Here is a 19880-nt window from a genome sequence, read left to right on the forward strand (position 1 = left end):
AGTTAATACAGTTAGAAAAAATGATAAAGCTTTCAGGCACACAAGCTCTTCTTCTTGTCCTCCCTCCCTCCCCGCCCAGCCGCCCTCCAAGTATATCAGCCAGTCTAATAAAAGATATTGCAACTCCTTACAAACCTTGCTTCATTTACAGAGAGATGAACTTGTGATCAGGTGAGAAAATGTGACAAGCAGGACTGGCCATGCATGCAAACTGGATCCTGAATTATTGAAAGGCAGCCATGTGGCTGCCGCCCGAGCAAACAGAGACGAACAATAAGAGAGGAAGTCAGAGGAGCAGCATCTAAGGCCACACGTCTTTCACCCCAAGTACCTATCTTTCATTTGTGCTCATGTTTATTAATGGCTTAATGAAAAAGATTGTCTGCATGCATAGTCTCACATGCACTGCCTCTGTGTATGGGCTCACACCCCCTTACTTTCTGCTGTCTGTCATTCAACAGCTGAGGAAAACAAAATGGAGAGTCAGTCAGGATTTGGCCTGTGTTCCTACCCGTGTCTCTGGGTTAGACCTCAAGATGATGTAAACTGATGGAGACCCGCTGAACTCACATGGTTCTGCTGACTTATGCCAGTAAAGGATCCAACTTGTTTACTTATCAGCTGTTTATGTCTTACATGATGAATTGTTCCTGTACTGACAGTTAATAAAAGATGTATTTATGTAAATGAGAGAGAGAGAACATGTTCTCCAACGTTATGCCAGACTGGAGTTCATTTAGCAAGGATTGTTTTCTCCACAAAAAATATCAGTTGAAAGACAGACAGACAGATGTCATGTTTGTTTTGAAATATTTGGGCTTCAGTTAAACTAAAAACCACAAAAGCTCTTTTTTTTTTTTTTTATGACAAATGCAAACTTGTTATAAAAACATAATTTCCATTTGGCTACAAAGTTGTTTTTTCAGGTTCTGCTGGAAAGCATTCAGCCTGGAGAAGGTCTTGGATTCCCAAAGGCTTTTCTGTTGTGGGTTTTTCCCTCCAAATGTGTCAGTTTGTCTAATAAAAGAGATTTTCCAGCCTAAAAACCTTGCCTCACTTACACCTTGAAATGTTCGTACCACTTCTACAACAACTTGTATCAGCTGTTTGCTAATGATGGTTTATTAGCAGCAAGCGGGGTCTAATATCCACCATCTCCAGATATGCGAGAATTACATATGTCTGTTGCAAATGCCTGAGAGCATGTTAAGACCAGCTTGTGTTCCTCCCCAAAAGGGAAACTATGAATCAGTCACAATATACAGCTGCAACATAACAATAGCTATTGTCCTTTCATTTTCTGTGACAACTGGAACACAGACACTGAGCAGCAGGACAATGGGGTTGTGTCAACATGCAGGAGGATTTTAGAGTGCTTACAGATATGAGTCATCCCGGTCTGTTATTGAACGCTAAACCTTTGGCATTACGAGACTTTCTCGGTGGTTTGAGTCTCTTTATTTTTGTCTTAATTACTTCACCTCATCATTTCAGATGGTGTGAAAGGAATGTATTCAATGCTTGCAGAAAAAAAGGGGTTCTCTCAGGACAGGGGAAAATAGTCAAATTTCTTCAGGCATTCTCATTTGACTTATTAATTCTTACTCCCTCCCGTACGTACACACAAACCCACACTTAAACATAAAATCTCCTACTAGCATTACAGATGAGAAAAATGTTGTCGAGACGGAGCAAGAGAAAAACCTTTGGGCTTTCTTATAGGTATATACAATAGCGCAGGCATCTGCCCTGACTCATGATTCCCAGTGTATTTTGAGTTTGACCTCTTCTATATATTCATTAATACTCTGTGCTACTGGTTACTCCGTAGTGCCCCTTTCTTTCCTGTTAGGCACTTTTCCATTATTGTCTTTAACAGAACATCTCGTGTCTCTCCTCATCATTAAAAGAAATATTAATCTCCCTCCCCTGGCCTTTTGGGACTTGAATGAGAAAGTGTCGCCCTACTTCTTTTCCTCCGTTGTAACTCCAGGTGCACAGTCATCATCTCTAAATGCAGTTTAAGAACATTGATTCTGTATTTGGTAACAATCTGGCAGAATTTGGCACACTACACGGGGGTGAGGTCATTTGGTAGAGCAGGGACTCTGTGGGGATCTGTGGCTGTCTTGTTTGTTATTAATCTGTTCCTCCCAGGAACTCTTCTGCTGTTTTAGCTTTTTAATCTAACAAATGTTTTGAGTACCATTCCTTTTCTGGAGAGATTGTTCACTCCATTGTCCTAAATACTGGTGCTACAGCCTCAGAATGATTTGTAGGGCTGGCAAGGGGGACTGTGCTTTCATTTGGAAGCTGTGTTTCATTGCCTGTTAGAGAGAGCACGTCTAGCTCTTTGTGGGCTTAATGGTGGTGAGGAACATTTGCAACACGAGTCGTTTTGCACCGGAGCGTCCTTTCCCCTGTGTTGATAACACGTAGATCCTCCCTCCCACCCATTCACCTCGTATACTGCTCATCTGTCTTACCCGGCTAACAAACTCAAAGCACCTCCTGCCCTGATCATGACCTTTTATATTTAAGTCATTACAGAGAGACACTTGGAACACACTGGGGATATGGTGAAAGCTGATCATACAAGAAATACAGCAATCGTTCTGCAGCCAACTCTGCCTAGATCCCCATCCTGCTTTTATTTGAGTCCCTGCCACGGGAAGTATTGAACTGGACTAATGCACAGCAGAAAGTAAATGCATATTGAAGGACTGCTCAAGTTTTATCTAGCCACATATTAAATGATCTTGAATTTGGGGCAGAGATGGGCAAGGGAAGAAAACAAAGCAGCAAATGATCTGTCTGACAGGGCTTTGGAATCGAGCCGTAACAGTCAAATCTCCATGCTTATGTATGCGTGTTGTGGAGGGAGAGGGGGATGCACAAAGAGAGGGGAAGCCGGGCAAGGGGAATATATCTGTATGAGCTAATCTGTTTCTTGCTTTTCTCCTCCCCTCCCCATCTCCTTTTTTCTGCCTGTCTCTCCTGGGAGATGACTCACACCTGCTCTGCCCTGATACTACCATTTCCCATCAGAAGCACACAGTCACTCTGATGTCACCCAAGCTGTTCTGTGTTAGATCCCTGCATTGCTTACATCTGCTCTTTGGTGTGCGGGATTCAAACGCTGAAGAGTGTGATGGAGAGCATGCCCGTAACTCAGCACAGACTCATGAAATCCAGCCACCCGCCCATGACACGCTGATGTCTTGATGGCATCATGGGCTTCTGAGTGCTTCAGCCTACTGGGAACACCATTTTAAAGCGGGTCATTGGGTCTTCTCTTTGCCAGAGAGATGGTCTTTATGAGAACCCAGGCAAAATATTCATCAGTTGACATCAGGTCCTCAGATAGATAGAGTAGTGACTTTCAATTCTAAAGGTCTGAGTCATTTCATCTGCATCTGACCTTACTCCACCTACGCCTCCCACCGTAGCTAAAACATACTCTCTCACCTGTGTATAAACAACCACAGTGGCATTCTCTAATGCTTTCTACGCAGGATCCCAAAGTACTTTGAAAACATTAATGGATGAAGAGTCAGGACCCCATGACAACATGGGTAACCATTATTTTAATTTACATTTTAGGAAACTAAAGGCATAGAGATAATCAGCGTCTTCCCCAAGGCTATATAAGAAGTAGAGACAGAAAATTGGAAAAGAATGGGGCAAAATTACTTCCATTTGAGAGCCAAAACCATTCTTCAATTCAGTCAAAAGGATGTGCAGGCTTTTTACAACCATTAGTTCTGCAAAGTTTTGCATCTCCAAGTTTCTCTATGAGTTTCAGGTTCAAGTGAGCCTGTATCCGTCAGGGACGTTCAATGATAATAATTGAATGTGACCACCTTTGTGGCTCACAGCAAGGCTACGGACTGAACAAAAGCTCAGGAAATCTCGGAGGGTTCTGGGCCCACTGAAATATTGCACAGGGCAAGCTGCACATTATTCTGAATGTCACCAAGAAGGTATTGTTCACCCTTATTATCCTGTCATTTGTTTTTCTTCTTTGATGGGTACACATAAAATACCCATCACTGTAGTATCCAGAGATCCTTACAGATATTATCAAAGACAGGAAAGATGGTTTGACTGTGAGCTGTCAGAAGCTAGCTCTCTATGTGTATAGATACTGTACTTATCCAGCACATACCTCTACGGCAGACAGCTAGAATTATCTGAAGAATATGACAAACGAAGGCGTGACGGCTTTCCCTAACTGGGAGGATGTTTTCCTTCAGGCATGATCCCTGTACTGTGCTCTGACAGTTGCAAGCTTGAGGTTGATTTCCAGGAGAAGCTGGATCTAAGATGTGAGCCTTTCGTGATGGCAGCTAAAGGCCCTGGAAGAGGCTTTCTGGGAACGTGAGTGTCCTCTTCAGCCACAGCTATCACTCCAGCTCTTAGGGAAAGTGGTGGGCAAGCCAGCTGCCCATCGCAGCACGTATGACCTAATTTTTGGAAGTGCTGTGGACCTTTACTGACATGAACCCAGACTTGCAAACAATCAGGAGAAAAAGGAATTTCCATTCTCCTTAACACGAGAGAGGCAGCCATCCTTTTACAATCAAAATAATCATGAGCATATGTCTGACTGCTTGCATAAGGCAGTAAAATTACATCCACAGTTATATTTCTCTCTCGTTTTCTTTGGGAAATGTGATACTGAAATAGTGCCTTGGCCTTTCCCGGTGATTATTTCCCTGTCCTATTATAGAAAGGACAGAACAACAAAAAGAGTTCAGCACAGTTTCCAAGAGGGCTTTCACATCTATATAGTGGGAAGGATGCATACTCTTCTTTCTAGAGATTTTTCTCTCTGGTTCAGCCATTCATAGTTCCGGATGTCACTGGAAGTCCCAACAAAAGGCCTATTTTATATATACTCCAGAGTTTTTCTGCAATTCACCAGTCCCTCACTGAGCCCCTGGGTTTATGCTCTGCCCTCTTCTCTGCCTCTCTGCCTTCTCTGCTTCTCTGGATGTCTGTCATCTTCTTCCTATCACTTTTTTCAAACTATCATGTACCTACTTCCACAGCTTTCTGCCCCCTACAATGCTGCTTTGATTCATCTGTTTCTGCTTCAGCTTTCACTCTGGCATTGATCAGCAGAGGCATTTGGCAACTACAAAATCTGCCCCATCCCTCCAGTTTGATACTGATCCCGCTTAGCAGATGGATCTTGCAGCCCCATTTACCCAGCTGCCCCAAAACACTGTGGAGAAGCAGTCAGGCACCACCTTTCAGTGAGTAGTAGGGAATATGGCAGCCAGGAAAATAACCCATTGTAGTCCTGGTTTCCAACCCTCTTCCAGACACTTTAGATCTGGATCAGCTTTTATCACGCTCCTGGGCTCTACAGGCTGTATCTCAGTGAAGAGACAAAGCCATAAAGAACTGTCTCGGGCACTATCCACCCAGCATCGGGATAGAAAAGCACTGGCCACATCTGCACTTAGCTGACCATCTCAGGGGCTCCCAAAAGCCCTCCCACGCAGCCTGGGACCTCTTGTTCACACTTTGCTGATAAGCAGCATGGACTTGAGCTGTCCTTGCATCTGCCCTTGCAGTCCATGATAACAGGGGCCTGCTGGGAAGCATCCCACTCTGTTTCTCTACTTTAATGTCAGTCACTTGATGTCATCCAAGGCCCCTGGGACAGATGGAGGCTACCAGTGCAAGTCTGGATGACTGCAGCCGACTCACTGTGTGCCGAAATGTGCTTCAAGGCACAGGGCACCACCTGCGTATCCCCCTGCCCTAACTCTGACCCTCCTGCTACTAGCCAAGTAGAGCCAGTCCAAGGCATCTTTCAGGTAAGCAGCGTGGAGGTACTTGGCACACAGCCACGGAGCTCAAATGCACAGCTAGACACTGCTTGCTGGCTGTCCTTTAGGGACCTGTGGTCTCTGTTCTGCATAAGTCTCGAAAGCACCGTTTTGCTTTGCCGTGGCACTGAAGGTCCACGGTGCAGCAGCAAGGCAGCCCCCCTTGCTGCCTGATCCGACATTGCCAGGTTTTACTACCCGCCTGCTACACACACACACACTGACACACACACACACGCACAGTCCCTCTAAACTTCTAATAAAATGTGACTGATTAACATTTAAATGCCAACACAAAAGCCTCTATTGACCTGCACTTACACGGATCAATGTTTCCAAGAAACCTAAAGCTCCAGCTGGCTGAAGATGGAGCCCAGCCTCTGACGAGTGATTTCTGATGCTGTACCATGTCTTCTTTGTATTAACACCTTTGGATAGTGCCCCTGTGGCTCAGGTGGATAGGACTGCACCCGCTCCCTCTTCGAGGAACCAGGAATGAAAGAGCTTGTTCAGAGAGCGTAGAGAGAAAAGCTGAGTGCTCCCAGATTTGTCAGGGATGACGTATTTCAGGATGGCTGAAAAATAAGGGTTCTAATGGTGGTAGGAAAAAAGTACTTAAGTGGCAAATTTAGTACTTTCTACTGAGTAATTATCCTGCTTTGGTCTTAAGGGGCTAACATAGGAAAGGGAGCTCTGATGCCTAGTTCATGGGATGTGTTGGCGTTGTCTGAAGACCCAGTGCTTTCTGGCCACCAACACCTGAGACTTCCCCTAGCAAATCCACAAATTTTTGGTATCTTCTTTTGTACCCATTAATCTTTCCAGATCACCACGTTATCTTCATTTGCAGGCTGCTACTCGTGTCAGCTAGCAGCTGTGCTCAAGTGATCCTTCCAGTAGGATTCATCTGACAAAAGCCAGTGAAAAAACACGTTGCATCAAATATGTACACATGGCCCTTACCTTTCAAAATTGATTCATTAGTGTACATTTCTTCCGGAAGTTTTACTCCAGAGACTGGCAGCCTGAAGTGGCTGAAAATGCTAGGACTTCCTAGGAGATGAACCAAGCAGAAAACACAGACTATCCACAGGCTATTGTAGAAATCCACAGTTTGCCCACATCTTGGAGACTGTCTACAGCCCTGGCCTCCCCATCTCAGGAGGGGACATGGCAGAGCTGGGAGACGTTCAGAGAAAGACAACGGGGATGTATGGGAAGGCTTACATACAAGGGATGACTAAGTCATCTAGGACTATTGGGCCTAGAAATGAGACATCTGATAGGACTGTAAAGTAGCAAGTGCCATGAAGATGGTAGACACACACTGACTGTTACCTGTCTTTTCTGAAACAAGAACCTCGAGCGCCAAATGAAGCTAGTAGGGAGCTGGTTCAAAACAAACAAAGGAGGTAGTTTCTCTCCAAACACGCAGTGGAACTGGGGAACTCCTTGCCACAAGGTGTGCTATGACCTTAGGTACATTCAGAGGGCGGCTGGACAAGCTGATGGATAAAAAAAATCCGTGTGCACAGAAATGAGTCTTGGTTCAGGATGTCCCTGAGTTGGAAACAGAGCTGGAAGTATAGTCAGAGGAAGTATTATACATACTTTCTCTATTCTGACATGCTTCTTTAGGCATCCACTTCTGGCCAACAACAGAGACTGCATACTGGGCCAGTTAAAACATTGCTCTAACCTAGTACTGTTGCTCTTATATTCTTATGTCATATATGGGCCTACTAAAAGGAGACCAGCAGCTGCCGCTCTCCCCCCACCGCCTTTCACTGCATCGGCCAACATGTGAGAAAGAACCCGATAGAGCTAAAAGCATAATTTTCAGAAGAGCATTTTAAAGAGAAGGCAGTAAGAAGCACACCTCACAGTCACAGAAACAAGCTGAAGGGAATGGCTACATGGCGCAATGCAAAGCACTGTGGGGAAATGAAAAGTATCACTTAAGATATGGCTCGCATATAGGAAGAGACATAACTGAGCAGCACAGAGCAAGCCCTTGCAGACATCACTTGTCACCTCCGTAAGCCTTTTTTAAGGAAAAAAAAAAGCTTGTTTTTGCTGGAAAGGAAGAGGATAAGCATCCATATCACAGAAAAGCACATGCTTTTAGTTGGAGCAACTTTAGTTACAGCTCCATGGGAGAAATCAAGACCTAGAAGCATATGGAAAGAAATCTACAGCTTGATAGAAGAATCCCTGCAGGTAGGAAAGCCAGCCTGTGATAAAATCCTTGGGTGTCCCATGTTTTGGTGCTTCCAAGGGGCTGAAAGGAGACTTGATCAACAGCGTTTGCATCATATTTGCATTGTATTAATTTCATGCGTCTGTCTTCCTCTGGTGGCCTGTCTGGGCCAAATATAGGAATTCTCCCCCCATTTTTGATACCTTGTCTGTAGGATGAGAGAAGAATTAATGTTGCCTGTAACTAGTCACTCGATGCAGGCAGGGCATGGTGGCTTCCCTACTGGCACTGAATTTCTGTTACCTGACTGGTGTGTTTTCCACACGTGCGCTCAAGGTTAAACTGATCTCTGGATTCAGGAACAGGGGATGTCTTCCACTGGTCAGACTGCCTAGAACCACTTGGTGTGGGGGTTTTGTATTTTTCCCCATGTTTTCTTTTAGTGTTCTTGTTTTGGTTTAGTGGGGTTTTTTTGTTGTTTTTTTTTTTTTAACAAATGCCCTACTATATCAGGAACTTACCATATTAATGGTAGCAATCTGTCTCCCTGTCCTCTTTCATGGAACATTTTAGTAAGCTTTTGGTCTTACAATAGGTCGTAAGTTTGTTGTAAGGGTATAGAGATTTATATTATCGTTGTGAGCGGAGCAGATATTCTGTAAAACCTCCCAGACTAGACCTCTAAGGCATGGTGGTCCTTTCCTAGGTGTGTTGCTGGGAGCACAGACATCCTTTTCACATCCAGCCTCTTTGTGTCACCGTCGAGGCACAGTGATGGCATACCATGGATATGCTTGCTGTCTGCTGCAGTACCTACGTTTTGAAGACTTGTGAATTTGTGCTGGCAGGGGAAAGATTAGGTTTCTGTGGGTGTCCCGAGCTTGTCCTTCAGAACAGGACAGAAAGGTTTTGGTTTGCATCCAGATTGCTTACAAGTTTCACACTCAGATGCTTTATTGTGCTTGTTGTCCAACATGGAAACTAGCAGGCACCCACACTCCTCCATCTCTTCCAAAGGTCTCAGCATAACTCATAACTCTACTGTATTTACTTGCAAGGTTCAGAATGGAGAAATTCATCTGTGAAGCTAAGTGCTATCAAAGGTAAAGGTCTTTCCTTCAAGCTTTTGTCTCACAAACCCCTCACATCCTCAGTGTCTACAGAGGTCCTGCCTGTGTGCTGGAGGTTGGCCCTGACTTGACACAACTAGAATTGGAGACATCCTGACCTAAATTTGGCTGAAGTGGGCAGACTCTGTAGTGCGTGCCCAGGGTATGAGGTATGAGACTGCCCATTCATCACAGCTCTCACCATCTGCTGTCAGAAGTGAAGGCCATCCAACACCCTTCCTCTCTTATTTACGTGCAGCAGGTCAGTATAAAATGCTCTATGTTCCCACATGCTCTCATTTGTGACTCAAGTCTCAAAACCTTCTTCTATGTTGACTAAGATGGAAGCGGAGAAAAGAGAGAGCTTTTTAAAACTGCAACGTCCAAGTCTTCTTCCCCGTTTGCTGAGAAGAGAGGCAGTGTACACTAACTTTGTAATTTCTTCTAAATAACCACAAATGCCATTTCCAGAGCTGTGCTTGGCACCCATCTCATGCTCTTTTTCAGGCACTAGACTTCCCTCCTTTCCCTTTGATTTTTCCATTATCTCCTGTGTATTCTGCCTGCTCTGGCTACTCCTTCAATTGAAGGCCATGGCTTTGCTTCCCGAGATTCAAACAGGCTGCCACCTTTCATCAATAACAATTTCCCTTTTTTCCCCCTCCAAAAGAACTGCCTGTCTGGCAGACAAAGGAAAGCACCTCTCACATAAAAGTGGAGCAGAACTAATGTATTTACTGTATTTGCCTATTTTATTATTCCTTGGAGATGTATTAGTTTAACAGGTTTATTTATGGTACGTGAAAAGTTAAATATTCCTTTGTCCTTGGGATTTACATAAACTGGTGCAGTGTGAGATTCTGGGGGTTTTAATGAGGTATTTGTCAAAATACTCTCCCTGGTAGATTTTTTTTCTAATACCTTTGAGACCATAAAGGATCATTTTACTACAATACTCTGCTTCTATCAGAGCTCGTGTGAGTGGCTTCTAATATCCTGCGGACATATTCCCTCTAGACGTCTGACTTCCCTTCTGGAGCACTGAGAGACGAGAGGAGCCTGGAGGATCCCTTGCAGACCCTCCCCTGAGCCAGGACGGAGCGGGGCAGTGGGAGATTCGTGCATCCCGCCTGGGTCCTCGGGGCCGGATCAGGGATGCTGCAGAGCCCGCCCAACAGTCACGGACCCCATGCCTGGAGTTAAGACACACAACAGGGTTCGCCCAAGCCGATAGCGTAAAATCCTCCAAACCAAGGCGTCTCCTCCCCCGGCTCTCTTCTTTAGCAGAGTGGGGAGAAGCAGCTTAACGTCAAAAGAGATCTGGAAGAAAATGGCTGTGCATAGTGTTGATCTGACGAAAGAGTGGCGAACACGTGATGCCCCAGGCTCTCAGCATCCAGGGCAGCCTTTATCTTTACCGGAAGGATACAAGCCATAAGAGCTGGGCTTTACCATAAGAGCTTTACCATAGGAGCTGGGTCAAACCCACCACTTCCGTGGGTTTCAACATCAACCCCAAGAGGCACAGCACCCCTCCTGAACTATCATGACAATGACGCCCTAGTTGGACAAGACATGGGCTCCAGGTGGGGTCGAGTAGATGACCTGTCCCTGACCAGGTCCAGAAAGACGGACCTCACGTGCCCAAGCAGGGAGAGCCCCAGTCTCCCTCGCGACAGACAAACACATCCCGAAGCCTGGGTACCACCATGCCGTAGCCAGCAGCATGTTCCAAGGGGAGGGTTAGCTGCCGCTGGAACTTTGCCAGGGATGGAAAAGCAAGAAGGAAGCTTGCTCCAGGTATAGGGAGCAGGCTCTGTCCTGAGACTCCAGCCAGAAGGGAGAGGAAAACGGCAGGAAAATAGGAGCGGGTTACGTAAGTGGTGCTGATCCCTCTATTTAAGGACACAGATGGAGACGGAGGGAAGGAGACAATTATGTAACAGCATTATTTACAGGTCTGACAAAATTCTTCACAACTTCCGTATGTCCTTTATTGTGCAAAGTAAGCCAGACAGGGAGTGAAAATTACTGCTAGTTAGGGATACCTTCGTTAATTCATTCTTACTTCCGTAATTCTTTTGCAAATTAGAAAACACTGAAAGTTTCCTTTAAAAAAAAAAAAAAGACAGGAAAAAAGCTGCACCAGAAAAGAAACTAATCCCTAATTATCAACTTAGTGGAGTGAATCAATATTTACCTCAAAACATGCTAACAATATATATAAACACATCCTCATTCTTTCTCAGTCTGTGTGGGTGTGGATTTCTGGCTATGGCTCTCTTGGCACAACCTGGGTAGTACTTAACTCCTGTTGATCCCAGGAAGAGACAACGCAGGCTCTGCTCTCGCCAGCAGTCAGTACTGAATCATAGCAAGTCCCCATGCATTGGTGACTGGTACAGAAGCATTAGGTAGAGACGAATTCCAGTATGAAGTGCAATACCTAAAGGCGTGACCATAAAGAAAAAGGTCACGCAGGCAAGAGACATGGTTGGGACAGCTAGGTCCTTTTCAGGGTTTTTTTGCATTTGCATGTAGTGAAATCACCGTACAGGATGTTCACCGTGTCAGGGCTGTGCTGACTTCCTTTCTTCAGCACGGTTTCTGTGTCTTGTATCTATGGGTTCTTTTCTAGCAAACTGATCAAGAGCTCACTGACGATGGTCAGTCTTTCCATTGGGCTTTAATGGTCTTTCGATCAAGACCCACAAGGTCAATTCTATGAAGTTTTAACTAATTTTGAGTACCCTCAGTTCTCATTGAAATGTTAGTAGTCAGCATCTCCAGAGGTGCCTTATAGATTGGGGCTCTAGATCCACTATGACATGCAACGAGTAATTTACTTGTTTTTCAGGTGATTTTTCCAAGGTCATCTGAATCATATGTGATTGGATGGACAAGAGAGGCCATTTCTATGGACACAAATGCCTCCTTATCCTCACGTTGGCAAGAGAGGCAGGATTGATCAGCAATGTCACAAACAGTGACAGACAACCAAAATTGGGTGCAATATTATAGAGTCAGGTTTCTATTTACTGTAGGGCTGTTACAGCTCCTAAAATATTCATTCATTTTTTAATAGGTTATCTGTTAAGCTAAAAAAAAAAAAAAAAAGAGTGCAGTTCTCCGAAACTAAATAAACACTTGCTGAATGGAAGCTTTAAATTTCAGAGTACACAGCTAGCTTTAAAAGCTGAAGTGTACCCATTCATTATTTATAACCACTTATAAATTTTAAGTAATCGGCTAAGAGTTATTACCTAACACTTGCTTTTCAGTGTCCAAAACATACTTGCTGCATGTACACAGTTAGTGAGATTTTCAGTGAGGCAAAGGAATGAATCTGCCCTCTTGGTGGGCTGAGGTCTTCCAAGCATCAAGGCTCCCGCTGGCCGTCTCTCTAACGGAGGAATGGTGCCTCTTACAACACTCGCACTCCTCTTATCTGGAGGGGATGCAATCTGAAAGCAAGACAGATCTAAGCTATCCCCTAGGTCCCTGCTATAGTCAACAGAGATGAATAAAGCACTTTTTGCGAGTAATTCACTCCATCCTAGGAGAAATGAGGTGAATTAGTCTGGGGGGCTCTCCCACCTCTTTATGTTGATTGTAGGGGAAGCCTAGACAGCTCATTTATTTTACCCTCGGCTTTTTAGGAAAGATTTTTAGATTGGATCTTAGGAAAAATTTCTTCACCAAAAGGGTTGTCAAGCATTGGCACAGGCTGCCCAGGGAAGTGGCTGAGTCACCATCCCTGGAGGTATTTAAAAGACGTGTAGATGTGATGCTTAGGGACATGGTTTAGTGGTGGACTTGGCAGGGTTAGGTTTACAGTTGGACTCGATGATCTTAAAGGTCTTTTCCAACCTAAATAATGCTGTGATTCTGTGATTCTGTGATTTGTCCATTTATAGTCCAGTCTAAGTGATATTCTTGGCAAAGACAAATGTGAAAGGACTACAGTACGCGGGGCCTCCAAAAATCTACGTGGTAGGGATGGGTTACTAGGATGGCATTTATCCACAGATACTAACACTCCCAGGCCTCCCTGCTGCACCCTGGTCAATGTGCAAGCTGCACGGATCGAGGCGAAGGATTGCAGCCCTGGACTTGGGCTTTTGCACATTCTTCCAGTCTTATTCACATTTTTAAATGCTTTCTGTCAGCACTCATCTAATCCCGTGGGCTGCCATTTGGTCTCTCAGGGAGTGCAAATGCGAAGTCACTCAGACTCCCAGTGAGCTGTGCTGCTTTCCTCGGCCGAAGGCCAGCATCGACATTCCCAGCTATGCCTTCTTTGCTCAAGGGGGAAGATGGGAGCCATATCTTGTGCGAGGTGCAGTAAATAGATACCTTAGGGGATTCAAAACAGACGTGGTGGGGAGAAGAAGTTATGATCTTGTATATCCTCACATCTTCCCAGCTGCATTTCTGCACATTGACCGAAAGACTTGACTGCAGGAAAGCAGAGTTGTGACCGTACGAACGACTGTACCGGATTAGACAAAAGGTTCAGCTGTGAGGCATTTACCATGCAAGAAGGCAAAAGCAGTGCCTAGGAGTTAGCTACTTCCATCCATTATCCTCTTCAGCTGCCCATTTAATTCTCAGAAATATAAACAATGTTATGTCCAAAACTAGGTTTAAGAAATGAATATAATCGCTCTCTCTCACTTGCACACTCTCTGCCATTTCTTTTTGCCTCAGTCAAAAATGTGAAAGCAAGCTTGAACTGCTGCGGAGAGAAGCAGCTGCACTGATGTCAGAGCTTCTCCGAGGACATTTCCCAACAGGCCTGGAAAAGGATTACACTGTAGCTGGTAACAGTAGGGGTTGTTGATTTTCAAATCCCTTTTATTCAGCATTTGTGTCAGCGTTTTCATGCGTGTTACCTCTGGGCTGAGCCAAACATAAATCTGTTCCTACTGGTCTTCTCATTAGCATGCATGAAACAAACATTAGCAGAGTGGGCATCCGCACCGAATGATAGCAATCCATTTATATAGCTTTGGGAGGCAAACAGGAGGCAGGGAGCAGTGGAGCCTGACATACGGACCCAGTAACGCTGCTGCTGAAAGCCTGTGCGTGGTGCAGAGTGTCAGGCTGCTGTGTACGAGGTGGGGTGTGTGACAGCCAGTGTGTCAGAAGCAGGTACGGGAGTTTCAGTCTTAGAAACTGGGGACGTCCATTACCCATTGGTGAAACAAACTTTCTTTCACGCTAGGTTTGTCATCTGCTTCTATATCCAAAGCCAGAGAAGAAGTGACGTGGTCTTTTCATTTTTCAATCACTGGCTCAAACCAGCCCCACAGGAAGAAGGTCCCAGATTTTTTCTTTTACCACTTTGATGGTGGCTGAGTTTTGTATTTAAAAAACACATTGGTGTCCTAGCTCCTCAAAAGCTTTAGGGATCATCAGCAAAGCAGGGAGCATGGAAGAACGGAATTTTCTCTGCTGTACAAAATCCACTATGCTGAAAAAACGTTGCTTCATAATATACATATATATTTACTGTGAAAGCTTAGGCACATGTGAACACAAGATCTGCATTAGGAGTCATGCTAAAGAACAAACGTTTCATACGTGCCTGTAACTGCAGTAGCTGGACTTTCTCTTTTCATGCAGCACAGCTACTGCAAACAAGGCATTGTACCAGCCTCAGCAGCAGATTCCATATCGCTAATGGAAGGCTGAGAAACTGGTGTCTATCAACAACATCCCTTGTGTTAAATTAATGACATGTACCAGAAGCAATGCAGGAAGATTGTTGTCTTGGTCCCATCTGGGTCTTGTGCTGGGGAAGCAGAAAATGATGGTGCTTTTCAGGGAGAAACATTTGGCTCTCTAGCCAACCTTTTTTTTTTTTTTTAAATAAGCCACAGCATCAAGCCCTGGTTGCTTTCTAATCCTTCTCCAATCCTTTGGGAAATGCTCTGGTGAAGAAGCAAAGTATATTGCAAAGAACATTGCCTTGACATGGAAAGGGCAGTGTTCTCCGCCACAGCTGACTTGAGCATATGGAAGTGGAAATGCCATTATCTCTATTCTTTAGCAAGACAAGAGTTTGTATATCGGTGAAAAATGCTTGAGATCCAGCATCTCAATCCACAGGTCTCCCTCAGCTTGTCTGGAGGGCCAACACAAAGCCTTCTACCTGAATCCCAATGACTCTGTAACTCCAGGAACCTTGAAAAGAGGTATACAACAGGATGCTAGGGCATCCCTACAGATCCCTTCAGTGAACTCCTTTGAGCTGAGGGGGGGCACAAGCGATCAAACAGCTGGCAGCTTCCTTGCTCAGCCTCTGTCTGTGATGAACACTGAGCCCCTTAGAGGTGCGATGACTGTCATTTTAAGTTTCATGCTCCCAATGGCAATGTTTGAGGTTTTCTCCAGGGTAGTGCCACCCCCATGTGCCCAACAGCAAATAAGTACCTCATCATTCAGACTGCATTTTTAAAAGCAACCAGGTCTAACACTAGACACACCTGTCCCTTGGTGTTACTGGCTGCAGAAACCAGCCCATCTTAACTTCATTGGCCCACTGAGCCAACAGGTTCCTACGTAACATTTTTTTATTAGCTTATTTAATTGAACTTCCGTGGTGGGGATGCAGCACAGTCTTCCCATGACTTTTTTTCAGCCAAATCAGCAGAGTTTAGCTCCCCTCTGTCCACAAGTTGAGCACAGAGCCCTACTCTTCAACACCTAAACAGATTCTCAGTTACCTTACACTCAGAAAGAGGAATCCTTGCAGCACAGCTATGCCGTATTTTGTGGGGACAAGCTTGCCTTATCACTCCCAAATGACATCTCTGGACAAATACGGGCCCTCAGGCTATCTGTGCAGGTTGGCCAGCACTCCATCAGCATCACTATTCCCAGAGAAGGGCACTCTTCATGCATAAAAACTTCCACAAACACCCCTTTGTGGCTAATCCTCTTGTCCCACTACATGTCCTCTTACTGTCCTGTAGGTAAACACGAGTTAAACACAATTCCCCATAATTATGTTTGGGGCTCATCCTCTTTAGTGTTCCCACCTCAGAGTCCTTATGGTGTGAGGCAGGAAAAATTCTTACCCTAATGCTTGTGCCTGGCCCACCCTTGTTTCCATCCATCACTCTGGAGCAGGTGAGCTGGCCGTTCCCAGGGAAGGGCAAACAAAAACTTACCCTGATCAAAGACAAAACAGAAAGGAGGGGAACTGGATTTCCCTTAACTTCTGATTTTGCTTTTTCTAAATCGTGTGCAATGTTCCCACTCTCCTCAGAGATTCAGCAGGAGGCCAGGGAACCGGGCGATGCTGGTGTGCATGCAGTGTGATGGTCCTGCTCATCTCCCCTCAAAGTCTGTGGATAGCACTGGGGAAAACTCTGGGCACTGTATGTTTGCCCTCTCCTGGTGCCCTCTGGCTGAAAAAGCAAAACAGCATAACACCAACCTGCTGGGATGGGTTTTATGCCATTTTTAGGATTTTTTCCTGAAAGACAGCAAAAGGGCCTCAGAGTGTATTTCATGCCTTCCTGTGATATTCCAGTTACGGGATTTCTTACTCTAGGAAATTGCCCAGCATCCCAAGCAAAGCTGCTTTACAGCAGAGCTGGGCAGGTCTGGATTTCAGCAGTTAAATGTAACTGCTGGTGGGCTGATAGTAGGAAACTTCAAACTCTCTTTCTTTCCTTTATTAAAAATAAGTGACCCAGATGTACATCACATACCACAATTCTTATCATGCTTTTCTGGCTTCCTAACACTGAAGCATCATCAAACTGTTGAAACTGCCACTTTCCAGTAACTTAATTGGTCAACAAGATCAGCTTGTATTTCTCTCACTTATGAATTCTTCTCCTCCTTGCACAATAAATACACTCACTGTTTAGGACACCTCTACACTGAGACTTCAAGACCAATTTCTTTTAAAGAACTGAGCTAGATGCTGAGGGTCTTCAGACTCGCTGTGAGAAGATACATTCAGACCCTGCACCAGATGCCCTTCAGAAAACACAGCAATACTGTAGTGCCATAGGTGGTTTTAGCTGCTCCAAAGGCAGGCTGATGACAAAAGGGGCACCCTTAGCCCTTTTGTTGGCCACTCCATCCCTCGTTCTGTCACAAGTGTTCATGGGGCACAAGGAAGCTGGATCACAGAGCTGACCCAGCTGAAAATCAACCCAACCAAACACAAAAGCTGGGTGCATGGCTGCACGGATGCTTGCACTGGCACAGGGCAGGGCTGGGAACATGCTGCTGGAGGGGAGCAGAGGAAGGGCTTCCAGCCTCCACTTCAGTCAGCTTCACCAAGTAGGAAACCACAGCCTGACAAGAAACCACCCAAAGGAACTAATAGGAAATGCTGCGGGAAACCACCCAAAGGAACTAATAGGAAATGCCGTGATTAAAGGCCTTTTACTGGGCTTTAGCACCAAAGCTGAAGGAGGAAAAGGGGGCTTTTATTAAATGCTTAAAAGCACATCTCAGAGTAGCCTCTGCTCCCTTCCCTACCTGGGAGGGGAATCTGGGTACCTCACACCATAGTGAATATCCCAAGTATTGGGTACATTTGCCTATCAGAGCAACGGCACCACCTCATTGAGCTGCACTGTGTTAGCTCTGTGTGATTTACACACCTGCCAGGTCAGGACCCACCAAGGAGGCAGTTCTTCTCCGTAATCATTTGCAATTGCAGTCAAGGGCCAAGGTTTAAAAGAGGCATTGAGCAATTCAAGGTGTTTGAACTTCTATACTGAGCAGCAGAGATCTGGTGCTTTACTAGTAGCCTGTGCAACTAAGGTGAGTGCAAGGTTAGCAAGAAACATCTGTGGGACTTGAGTAGTGAGTTTAGGCATGCATGGAAAGTCCATTTTGTGACTATGGCTTGCTCTGCTCAGATTTTTCTTTAACTCTACTTTGGGATTTTAAAATTGGAAATGTTTGGCTACTATCTGTAGTATCTAGCAAGTGAAGATTCACATGATACCTGCCTAGCAAGATCTAAATTCTTCACCTTTTCCCATTTATAATGCTGTTTCTGGCACACATGTATATGTAAGTTTTTTTCATCTGGGGGAAAAAAATAAATTCTTGATTAAACAAGAAACATATCTAGCTTGGTTGGCATTGGATTTCTGGGTTTCCTTTCCTAGCTGTCTCTATTTTCTGTTTCCTGTGTCCTAGTGAAATATCAATCTGCTTGCAATGGAATGTATGAGTCTTTCTTCAGTGAAAAATTAATAACCTTCTGTTAATCAAAACAGAAACAAAAATACCTCTTCTAATATTAATGTTTGTAATTTACCTTTAAAAACACATCCGTGCCCTCCCACATACACCTCCTCCTGGTTCTAAATTAACTGCTGGTGCTAACAGTGCCATCTCTTGCATGAAAGCTAAAATGGAGTTTCTGACCATTTATAGTCATTGTGATTCCTGTAGCACTCTTATAAAGCACTGGCACTACAAAATCTGATGTCTAGCTACGCTTTCCTTTCCACTTCAACCGGATATCAAATTATTTGTCAGCTTTTATCTGAAGTTTTATAGTCTTAAGCACTGTTGAGTAAGCGTGTTCTGCTTTGGAAGTATCTGTGCTGTAAGGTGAGCAACATGGCTTCCTTCTAGAACTTCTCGGAGAATTTTGGGGGTGGGAAGATGGCACTGTATAAACAACAATTATTTACTACAAATATCTTCTGCAGAAGGGGCATTGCTACTTGCAACTGATGAACCTGCATAAAAAGAGATCCTATTCTTCTGCGAACTTGTGTAATTATAATGAAAGGTGAGTCAAAGTGAAAACAATATGTAAAGAAACGTTACTAAATAGGGGACTACGCTGGGCTGATGTGTTAGATGCTGGGAGTACTCATTGAGAGAATAGCCCTCTCTTAAGGGCTAAGTGTGCTTAAGCAATAAGCCATTGATGTCCTTTTTGTCTGCAAGTATTAGCTAATAACACAAGATGTCGATATTGGAATTCGCAGTAGAAACCAATGCCCAAGTCTGTGCTTTAGTCATCAGACCATGCGGCTCACTGCTGTGCAGAGCAAGATCCTATAGGGATGCGGGTGCTGCAGTGCTTAGCTGTCACGGCCCTTAGAGTAGAGCCCAGACTCCTGGCTTAGGTTTAGGATACCTGTGCAGTGTCTGAGGGGAGATAAATGGCACAGAAAGAGACCTACAGAAACCCGCTCGTTAAACAAGGGCACAGCTCAGGGTCAGCAGGCAACTGCCAAAACCTAGGCAATTGGGAAGTGCTGGGGTGAGCAAGTCTTCACCCCTGCCCATACGGTCATTACGCATAGTGAGGCCCATCTGCTTGCCTAGGACTCGCTGTGCCGAGAGTGGGATTTGACTATATGGGAATAACGGCAGGGATGATCCCGTGTTGTGGAAGCCCCTCCTTGGGCAGCTTGTTGCTGCCTCCATACTGAGCGTGTAGCTTCTGCAGGTGTATTGGCTTAAGGGCTGGGCTGGTTTGTCTCAGGTCAGGAAACAGAGACATCAGTGGGAGGGAGAGACTTTAAAAGAAATGCAAACAATTCCCCCATGGCCCCACAGAACCCAGTCCCTCTCTTATTACGGAGGGACAAATAAGTTGTGACAGAGGGCAGGACCCATCTTACATGTGCATTGCTGACAGATCCTCTGCTGATCACAGGTGTCTGTTGCTGTGTCTGTCAATGGAGTAAGCAAGCAATCATTCTTCTCCTTTAATGCGTCCAA

This window comes from Mycteria americana, chromosome 1 (assembly GCF_035582795.1).
Source record: "Mycteria americana isolate JAX WOST 10 ecotype Jacksonville Zoo and Gardens chromosome 1, USCA_MyAme_1.0, whole genome shotgun sequence".
NCBI classification, from domain to species: Eukaryota; Metazoa; Chordata; class Aves; order Ciconiiformes; family Ciconiidae; genus Mycteria; species Mycteria americana.